Here is a 9909-nt window from a genome sequence, read left to right on the forward strand (position 1 = left end):
GCCTTAGAAATTCAATTCAGATATTGATACCAACCAGTTAAATATAATGCAGGTACCCACAGAAATTATTCCAAATTTTATCTTCACTCCATTTAAAGCTTGCAGGAAATTATTTTAAGCACTTTTTGAAAGCTCCAGTGGCTTGTGCAAGAACCCCTATTGTTAACCTAGATGGGAAACACTTTTCTAGCTGGCATTTTACATCATTTAAAAAAAAAATAAATCTACTGCTGAGCGCGAATATACAGCTTAACATTTCAATTGGATTGGCATTGTCCACTGAAGTATTTCCTGTGAACTAATTATCTCCTCATTCCTTCAACTAAAAATCTGAACAGCCCCAAGGTTTTTTAAGCATTTCTTGCTTAGACCATGGTTTGCTGCAAGGTCAGGCTGTGTTTGGCAGCGTGGGCAGAGGCAAATGTTGCCATGTGCGCCCAGGGTCACATTTTCTGTCTGTTCCAGCCTAAAAGGGAAACTTTCTGAAAGGAGGGAAACTCCAGTTCCTGGTGCTGGAGCTGCTCCGTGCAGAGCAGTTCAGAGGAGCAGGCAGGAGTGGCACAGGGGTGTCACCCTGGCTTTTTAAGATTTTCTCAGCCTTCTGATGTTGACATTCTTGTAGTGAACTTTCTCACACACTTTCTGTAAATAACTCATTGTTTTGCATTCCTTTATGGAAGAATGGAAATTTGATGGACTGTTGGTTTGTCCAGTGTCATTGGAGAGGCGGCACTGTCACCCTCCAATCCACCGTCACTTTTGGAAATCTATAAATGTTAAAGTAAGAAAATAAACTTCCCCTTTTTCCTTCACCTTGAGAACAGCAGTGTGAGCTTGTGTTCTTTCCTGTCCTATAGGGACACAGGGGAGCCAGGGCTGCCTCTCTGCTTCTGGGGACAACATCTGGTTCTGGAGAAACAGCTGTGCAGACAGCTGGGGAGAAACCCTGTTCCAAGAGAAACTGTGGGAGACACCTGAGGAGAACATCTGGTTCTGGAGAAACAGCTGTGGAGACACCTGAGGAGAAATCCTATACCAAGAGGAACTGTGGGAGACACCTGGGGAGAACATCTGGTGCCAGGATAAACAGCTATGGGAGACATCTGGGGAGAACATCTGGTTTCAAGAGAAACAGCTATGCAGACACCTGGGTACAATATCTGAACAGCTGTGCAGACATCTGGGGAGAATTCCTGTTCCAAAAGGAACTGTGTGAGACTGGAGAAAAGAGAAAAGAGCTGCACCAGAGCCACTGTGGGCCCTCTGAACGTCCCCCACTCTGTGATATCAGAGCAGCACAAGCTCCAGACTATTCCTTCCCAATTTCACATGTGTGCACTTGCTGGAGGTGACTCAGGAGCTGCTTTATGTAAGTTATTGATCTGGGGTCTATCAGCTGCTAAAAATTCCTGTCTGCCACTGGTGGGTGAGAAAATCTACTCAGCTATCACAGCTGGATGACACTGTCACCAAAAGCAGAGGACAGCTGACCTGGCTCTTAATTAACATGCCCAGTTTCTATTAATTTCATCATCCCCAGCCCTGGTGGTGATGTCACACTGGAGCAACAGTGACCCAGCTAAAAGTGACACTGCCCAGGCAGTTCCAGTCTCGTTGCATTGATAAAGGACATTTTCTGTAGTCACTATCCCCTGGCAGCTGCTTCTCAGATCATTTCTGTCCCCATCCCCAGCCTGTTCTTTCCCTTCCCTGCCCCTGCAGTTACCAGGAAAGGCAGAGGGTTTTTCCAGGCTGCTTTCCTCCTTTTTCCACTGCCTGTTTACATGCCAGGTTGTTATTCTGGGGTCTCTGTGAGTGCTGAATGCTCTGTTTGTCACTTCAGTGCCATCTCCTCAACTTCAAAATGCACCAAAGGGTTCATAATTTCCTCCTAAATTCTTGAGTTGATTCTGGAAGCAAAAAAGAAATAATCTGAACTAAGCCCAAGCCCTTTCTGCTTGCTGAGAATTAAATATTGATATTAAATACTGGCTTACAAAAACTGCCATGTTCATCAGGAGAGTTCCTCTGCAAGTAAAACGAAGATAAAACAGAATTATAAATGCTCATGAAACTTCTGTCTGCACAGTGTTCTCCTGTCACAAGCATTTAGAAACACTTCACCCCTCACAAAACCAGAATTAAACATTTCTGGGCCCCATTGCATCAGAGTGTGAACTGCTTCACCCCAGCTTTTAGAATCAATTATTTTGGTGTAAAAATCCATAAAAGATGTGTACATTTTTCTCCCATTCTTTAAATAGCTTTTAATGTTATTTCCATGGAAACCACTCAGAAGCACATGCCTGATGTTTGTGGGTTCAAGGATCATCCAGGAGCTCCAAACCCCAAAGGCTGCATCAACAAGCTGAATTCCTAAGGTCCATTCCCAGCAACTGAGACACACTGATGTTTATTTACTTCTCAAGCCAGCAGAAAACAGAGCTGCTTAGCCCAGAGAAGTTTAGAGCAGAAAATGTGTATTTTAGGCCTTTTTCTCCAGTACAATTACTTGTCCTGCAGTACTGTCTGAGGCAGCTGAAAGCTTTCAAATAACAGGCAAAATTGGGTTTTGTAACACCAAAAATGAGGAATTCTTTCTTTTCAGACCAGCAAAATTTGTTCCCACATTGGCAGCAGCAGGACTTCTCCCAAACCAAAGCCTTGGTTAGCTGTGGTGAATGTCACATCCATTAAAAGCTGATTATTCCCCAAACAACTCAGAACAAAGCAGGCAGCACCGGAGAAAGCTGAGGGTTTCTGGTTATTAGCAAACTCTTCAGTTTCTCAAGGGTTTAATACATCTGACACCCAATTAGAAGCAAAATATTCTCCCAATTTATTATTTTTCTTAATTATCTTGAAAGCATTTCTAGAAGGCAAGTGACCAATTAGTCTGTGGGGTGAGACACCACAGAAACCACTTGGGGCTTGCACAGGACTGGATCTGCTCCTCTGTCAGACTGGCAATTAAGGCACAGATCCCTCTGATTTACATCCATTTTATAATTGCAGCACCACTCATGTCACTGAGTAGCACCCAGCTAAACCAAGAGTGTTTGCAGGTTGTTTCTTTAGGATCTTTTGGAATTGGGTTATTTTTAGGACTTATCCAGGTTTCTGGAAAAAGAAGATCTGTTCACAGACAGCTTTTCTTCTCACCTTCCCTTGCACTTCTTCTGTTTCTTCTTTGCCTTGAATGCTTAAAAACTTTGTACAACATTCAAGGTCCTTATAGCTTTCCATTTTTCAGCTCTCCTTTCTGATTCCCCTTTTAAATTCACCTGACTCTATGTCCTTGCTCTTCTTTCCCATTTTACCAGCTCTGGGATCACAACAGTGTAACTAAGAATTTGCCTCAGTGAGCTCAAGCGAGCAGTCTGCGACAAACCAATAAATTTGCTAAATCCATGAATAATAAGTGAATTCTCATGCCCTATCCCATAGGATAACAAATAATGAAGAATGTGTTACTCATTATTAATAAGAAATAATGAATAATGGGATATTGGGAAGAAATTCCTCACTGTGAGGGAGGTGAGATCCTGGAACAGAGGGCTCAGAGCAGCTGTGGCTGGCCGTGGATCCCTGGAATGTCCAAGGCCAGGCTGGACAGAGCTTGGAGCAGCCTGGGGCAGTGGAAGGTGTCCATGGCAGGGGTGGGATGGGCTGGTCTTTCAAATCCCTCCCAACCCAAACCATTCCACTCCCCACAAGGACTGGGCAGTGAGGGTGCTGTGCTGGGGCCACTTTCACCCTGGCAGAGCCCAGGGCCTGTCCCCATCCCTGCTCCAGGATCTGGCTGCCCCAAGGCTGCTGGAGGAGCCCCTTCCCACCGGCTGGTTTCACAGCCAGCAGTGAGTCACAAATGCACTTCACAATTCAGCTCCCCAAAGCAGCCCAGCTGTGGAAAGCCAGCAGTGCCATCCATTGACTGAAGGATGTAAGGCAAGGGCTGGCAGGGCACAAATACCATCAGCAGGCTGGAAACATCCCTCTGGTGCAGGGATCTTGGCAAAGTCTTCCTGACTGGAGCCTGGTCTCCAGCAAGTTCCTGCAGTGCCTGTTCAGGTTTGTTAAAGGCTATGACAGCTGTCAGATATGTTAAAGGATGTCTCAGGTATGTTAAAGGATGTGTCAGCTGTCAGGTATGTTAAAGGATGTGTCAGGTATGTTAAAGGATGTGTTAGCTGTCAGGTGTTAGAGGATTTCACTGATACACACAGAGCATCTCTGCTCACACCCAGTGTGAGGGATGGGCACCTGTGCCAGTGTGACAGAGAACACACCAAATCACAGGTGGGCACACTCCCAGAACCGCAGAGCAGGCTCTCTGCTCCTCCTGAGATCACACAATCAGCACCACCATGAAGCAAGAACAGAACACTCTGGCACTGTAACACAGCTGGGAGCATACCCAGAGCCCCAGGAAAGGTTCCTTGTTTTGTAAGATCTCAAAGCCAACAACCTCAGACACAATGACTCTGTTTATAGTGGTTCTACTTCACCAATTCACACTTGAAAACATGGCATAAATCTTTTACAAATGATAGGTTAGATGCTTTAACAGAATGTTCCCCATTGTTAAATGTTACAAAGATCAGCAGATCAAAAAGCTGCTTAGAGCTGTGGCTGCAATTGACATTGTTCCCTAGCCATGGGCTCATTATAAGCTACTCACATCTGTGAAATGCCTGTATAGATGCAATATTATCATTATTTAGAGTCTGGTTATTCAAGTAGTTACAATTTTTGGTGTATCTCAAATTCTGGCTGAAAAGGAGAGCAGAAGAGGACACCAAAAGAAGGCACCACCTCTCCTGCTGGTGTCAGGACACTCAGAATCACAGAAACATGGAATGGTTTGGGTTGGAACCTAAAGACCACTCCAGCCATGGCAGGGACCTCCCACTGTCCCAGGGGGCTCCATGCCCCAATGCCCAGCCTGGCCTTGGGCACTGCCAGGGATCCAGGGGCAGCCACAGCTGCTCTGGGCACCTGTGCCAGGGCCTCACCTCCCTCACAGACATGAATTATTTTCTAATATCCCATCTAACCCTGTGTCAGGTGCAAGAACAGAGATAAGGTGCAAGCCTGGGACCTCCCCTTGTGCAGAACTTGCTGTTTGTCCTTCTGCAGAGCGTAGGGCTGGCGGGGTTTGAGGACCCCTTGGTCCCTTTCTCCTGCTGTAGGGCTGTTCACAGGTGGGTTTCTCCTGGCCAGTCCCACCAGGACCTGCTGTACAAAGGTGTGTGTCCCTTGGAGCACAGAGTGCGTCACTCCTCCCCAAGGCCGTGTCCCAGCACAGCACCTGCAAGATGTGACAATCTCCAGTAACCTCGGACAAACAGGGGCTAATCACCGTGCCCAGCAATTCACAGCAGCCTTTTGCGAGTACAGATTGAATATTGCATTGCACCAGAATCTGACCAGAATCTCATTATGGCATTATGCAGTGAGAGGTGCAAAAGAGGGAATGTGGCCTTGGCTGGTACTTGTTCCATCTAAATGGACTGACAATTGGCTTTACAGTAATATTGGAGAGGAGCAGAGGGCAGCAAAATCTGCCCTTGGGAATGCGAGTTATGGGCTGCTACAAGAGGATGTTATCAACTATTTACACAGCTTTCCAGCCTGAAGGGGAAAGAACAACTGGCTCTTATACTGGGAAAACAATTTGAAATTGCTGAACATTTAGAAAAACAAACACAAACCACGTAGAATGGTTTGGGTTGGAGGAGAATTTCATGATCATCCAGTCCCACCATAGTCAGGGACACCTCCCACTGTCCCAGGCTGCCCCAAGCCCTGTCCAACCTGGCCTTGGACAATCTGTTCCCTAACTGCCTGGAACATCTCTTGCCTAATTTTTCTTAAGTTCTCATGAAGCTGAATTATCATCAGTAGTGAGAGGAATCAAAAATTAAATCTAAAGTAGAAGCTTTTAAATTTAAAGAAGAATCTCAATGTAAATTTAAAAGTCCATGGGAATCAAATGAGGTGTGAAATGCCTTGGTGAAGCAAAGAAGTTTAAGCACTCAGCTGCCAAATTTGGCCCCATCATTTTTCACCTCACAAAATGCCACTTTGCCTGTGTTAGTGGCAGCAGATGTTAAACAGAACTCAGCACACAGCATCATTTGCAGCCTCTCTGTGTTTAGCAATCAGCACAAGACGCTGCTCTTTTGCTGGGCTGCTCCAAGTCTGAAACTCATTTCTAGAGGTGCAGGTCTGGAGCAGACACCTCACCTCAGAGTGGGCTGCGCTGAATGACAAATAGAGTGGGCTGCACTGAATGATAAATAAATAACCATCAAAAATCTTCTCCAAATGCCAAAGCCCAGGTACAGGAGTGGCTGTTTGCACTTCGGTGTAACATAAATATCAATCTAAGGGTAGAAGATGATAAATTCTTCACAGACATGAGTTATGCAAACTTTGCTGGGTACCAAAATGTGGAGGGATAGAATGTAAGACAATAAAGACAGTGCAGAAGGTGGTCTGACACCTGAGGAGTTGCAGCTGTACCAATCACCAAAGATCAGGAACAGGCCTGCCCTTAATGGGCCACAGCTGTGTCCAATACAAAGAGTCCTGCAAAAGAGTGGGTTAGCTGGGTGAGGAGAGAGAGATGGAGGTTGTTGGCTGTGCTGTGAAGAAGAAGGGGTCAGTGCTGTGGGGAGCTGTCCATGAGAAATCACCAAGGAGTTATGGGACTTTTGCAAAAAGATGACAGCACCAAAAAAGATGAGTTTATGTTACAGCCTGTGTTCCAGTGGGGAATGGCTCCATGGCAAGCACATCTCAAGGAGCCAGCAGTGGGTACAGCAGTCATTGCTCCTCACACGTAGCCCAGGTGAATGGTTTCAGCAAGGTGAGAGCTGCAGTGCTGCTGTGAGGGGAGGTTTGTGTGCCCCAGAGCTGCCAGAGCCGGGGCAGAAGGAGCTGTTGGGACATGGAGCTGAGCCACCCTTAGGGTGACACACGGCGGGTGCCAAGGAAGAGGTTCTGCTGTCACGCCTGTAGTTCAGCTGCTCCGTGAGGAAATAACCTCCCTGCGCTGCCGGGCTATCAATCCCACACCCGGCAGGACGTGATTTGCACTCACACGTACCCAAAAGGCTGCACATCACACCGGCCAAATGGAAAAACATCTCATCAGAGGATCCCTGGCGAGGATCTTGTGGAGAGGAGAATTAATGCTGCTGCCTTGTGTCAACCAAGGTGTTGGAAAATATACCAAGTTTATTTTTTTTTATTTTATAACTTTATTCAGTTTTCGCAGAATCACAGAATGAACTGGGTTGGAAAAGGCTTTTGGTATCATCAAGTACAGCCTGTGTTCGCTTTTGCCCTGGGGAAGGGAATTAGAGTTTCTATCCATGGGCATTGTCTCAACAGACTGAGAGTGGCACAGAAGACACTCAAAGGAGAACATCCATCAACAGCAATTAACGAACCATCAGCTCCAAACAACAGCCTGGGGTGGTCTGAGCACCTGGTCAGGGAAGAAGAGATAAGAATGAGGAGCAAATTAGCATCAGAAGCGATCTGTACCCAATAGGAAACCAAACATTGAGAACTACGTGTCTTGCAACCAATCAACCTTGAACCAATGAATCTCTGTAGGTTTTGACTGCATAAAATTGGTGGAAAATCCAGTCAAATCCATGTGTCACGGAATGATTTTCTCTGCATACCCGGGCTGTGTGTAGATGAAATTATTTCTGTGATACACCCTGGCCAGAACAGCATCGTGGCCAGAAATAGAGTAGGGTTAAAGAGCAAGACCTGCTTGGTAGGGGAAGGTCCCCCTTGTGCAGAGGATCCCACAAGTGATCATGTAAATTTCCCGATTAAGGAGGATTTGAGTTGCACCCACAGTTCCCCTTGCTTGGACAATCAGGGATTCCCACATCTCCAGGACAGGCCCACACAGCCCCGTTCTTCAAGGATTTCCAGGTAAAATAAACAAATAATTCCTTCTTTGTTGTCCTGTTGAGAAGTTTTTCTTGCCCTGAAGTCCTCTCAAAGATGAAAATGCCTGGGCTGGATTTCACTTGATTTAGCAATCCTAGCACTGCAGTTTTCTCCCCAAGAGTTAATGACTTTCTACTGGTTTTGCTTGAGAAGAAAGATGTCCCTGAAAGCTGATTGTATGTACTCAAGGATCCGTGACCCAGAACTTCACTAACAAGTATGTTTATCAACTGCAGATGGATATTCCTTTCCTGATATCATTTTTATTCTTATTCAACTTATCAACTACCCCATTATCTTGTCTTCATGATTCAAACACTCTGGGAACATGATGTGAAAAAGCCAATGTACTGAAGAACAGGGCTACTTAAAACTAGTTCACATGCCATGCCCTTAATTTACTATAATATGAAAAAATTTACCTTAGCTTCTGTTCTAAATGAGGCTCATGATCAGTTCACAGCTCATCTCATTACATTTCCATGCATGACATTACTACATCTGTAATAATGCTAAATGACACAGCTTCCAGCACGAAGAAGAAATTGCCTCCCACTCTCACACAGGAACCACTTCCTACGTGTCCATTAGAAGGCATTAAATTTTGGTGCCAGCACATTCACAATCCCTGAATTATTTGTAGATTAAATAATTCTAAAAACATGTAATGAATCTGCTCTCATGCAATTTAGAAAACTTAGCAGACTTCTAAGATTTCTTCATCATCAAAACATCCTTGTAGGTTGGCTAAGACATTCTCCCAAGCTGTTACTGAATTCCTGATCTCATTTATCCCTGCAAATGGATTTAACCCCTAAAGCTGCTCACCGCAGAGTCCCACAGGCAGCAGTGGTTGTATTTAGCTTGGGCTCTCAGCAAAGCTCAGACTGAACAACTCTACATCCTGGATTTCTGGTTACAGAAATTGTACATCACAGCACACTTCAGTTCTGGCACTGTTCCTCCAGCGCTGTCAAACCACGAGAGATTTTGACTTCAGAAAGTCAAATTATGGAAGGGAAATTGTTATCTAAGAGCTTTATAATAGATATCTTGATAAAGAGTACCCCCTGTGTTACTACATTATACACATTCTGATAAAAACATGACAAACCTTTCTGACAAATTATAGAGGATGGTCATTATGGAAAAGTCTTTGCCTCACAGGAATCCAAATGCATCTCCTGGTGACATTTTACCTACTGCCTCTTCAATAGCTCTCAGCTCAATTCCCAGCTTCCCTTTTACTGATGATAAATAGTGACTGCAATAACACAAATAACACAAAACCGGAGCAGCACTCTCTGCCTGTAGGAAAATTGCAAATGGAAAATAGGAGTTCATCTATGTAGGGACAGGCTGAGAGATGGAACAGGGGTTCAGACAGAGCACAAATGTAGTAGATAAAGTGTGTCAGTAATTTAGGTTTATTTTTAAATAACATATCCCTGAGCCATCTGGAATTGGGGTTCACATCTCCACACCCCACACTTGTGTTTCAGGACACACTGTTGAGATCTGTCCATTATTTTTAGCAGCATGCATTTTGCAGCATGCCTCTTTTCAGTTTATCTTATATTTAGTGCAGACACCAAAACATTTTGAGATGTGTTTGTAAATATGTGTGTCTGTGCAGAAGCCTTTCCTTGAGCTGTTTCTGAAAGCTGTACCTTCTCCCCTTGGTTTTAGTTACAATGAGCAGGACAGATCTAATGTCTTTTTCTTATAAACCATCTTCACATTAAGGTGTCTCCAGCCTGGCTGTTTGCTCCCTTTTCACTGAGCATATATCACTGGCTGTTTATCATATTGTTCCTTCCTGCTTCCAAACAAAACCTCCCACTGAGATTTGGGGGCAGCAGACAGCCAGGCTGTGCATATACAAGTGCCAGCCCTAATGCTTTCATGCCTCATTAAGTGACCTCCTGC

Source organism: Melospiza georgiana, chromosome 17 (assembly GCF_028018845.1).
Source record: "Melospiza georgiana isolate bMelGeo1 chromosome 17, bMelGeo1.pri, whole genome shotgun sequence".
NCBI classification, from domain to species: Eukaryota; Metazoa; Chordata; class Aves; order Passeriformes; family Passerellidae; genus Melospiza; species Melospiza georgiana.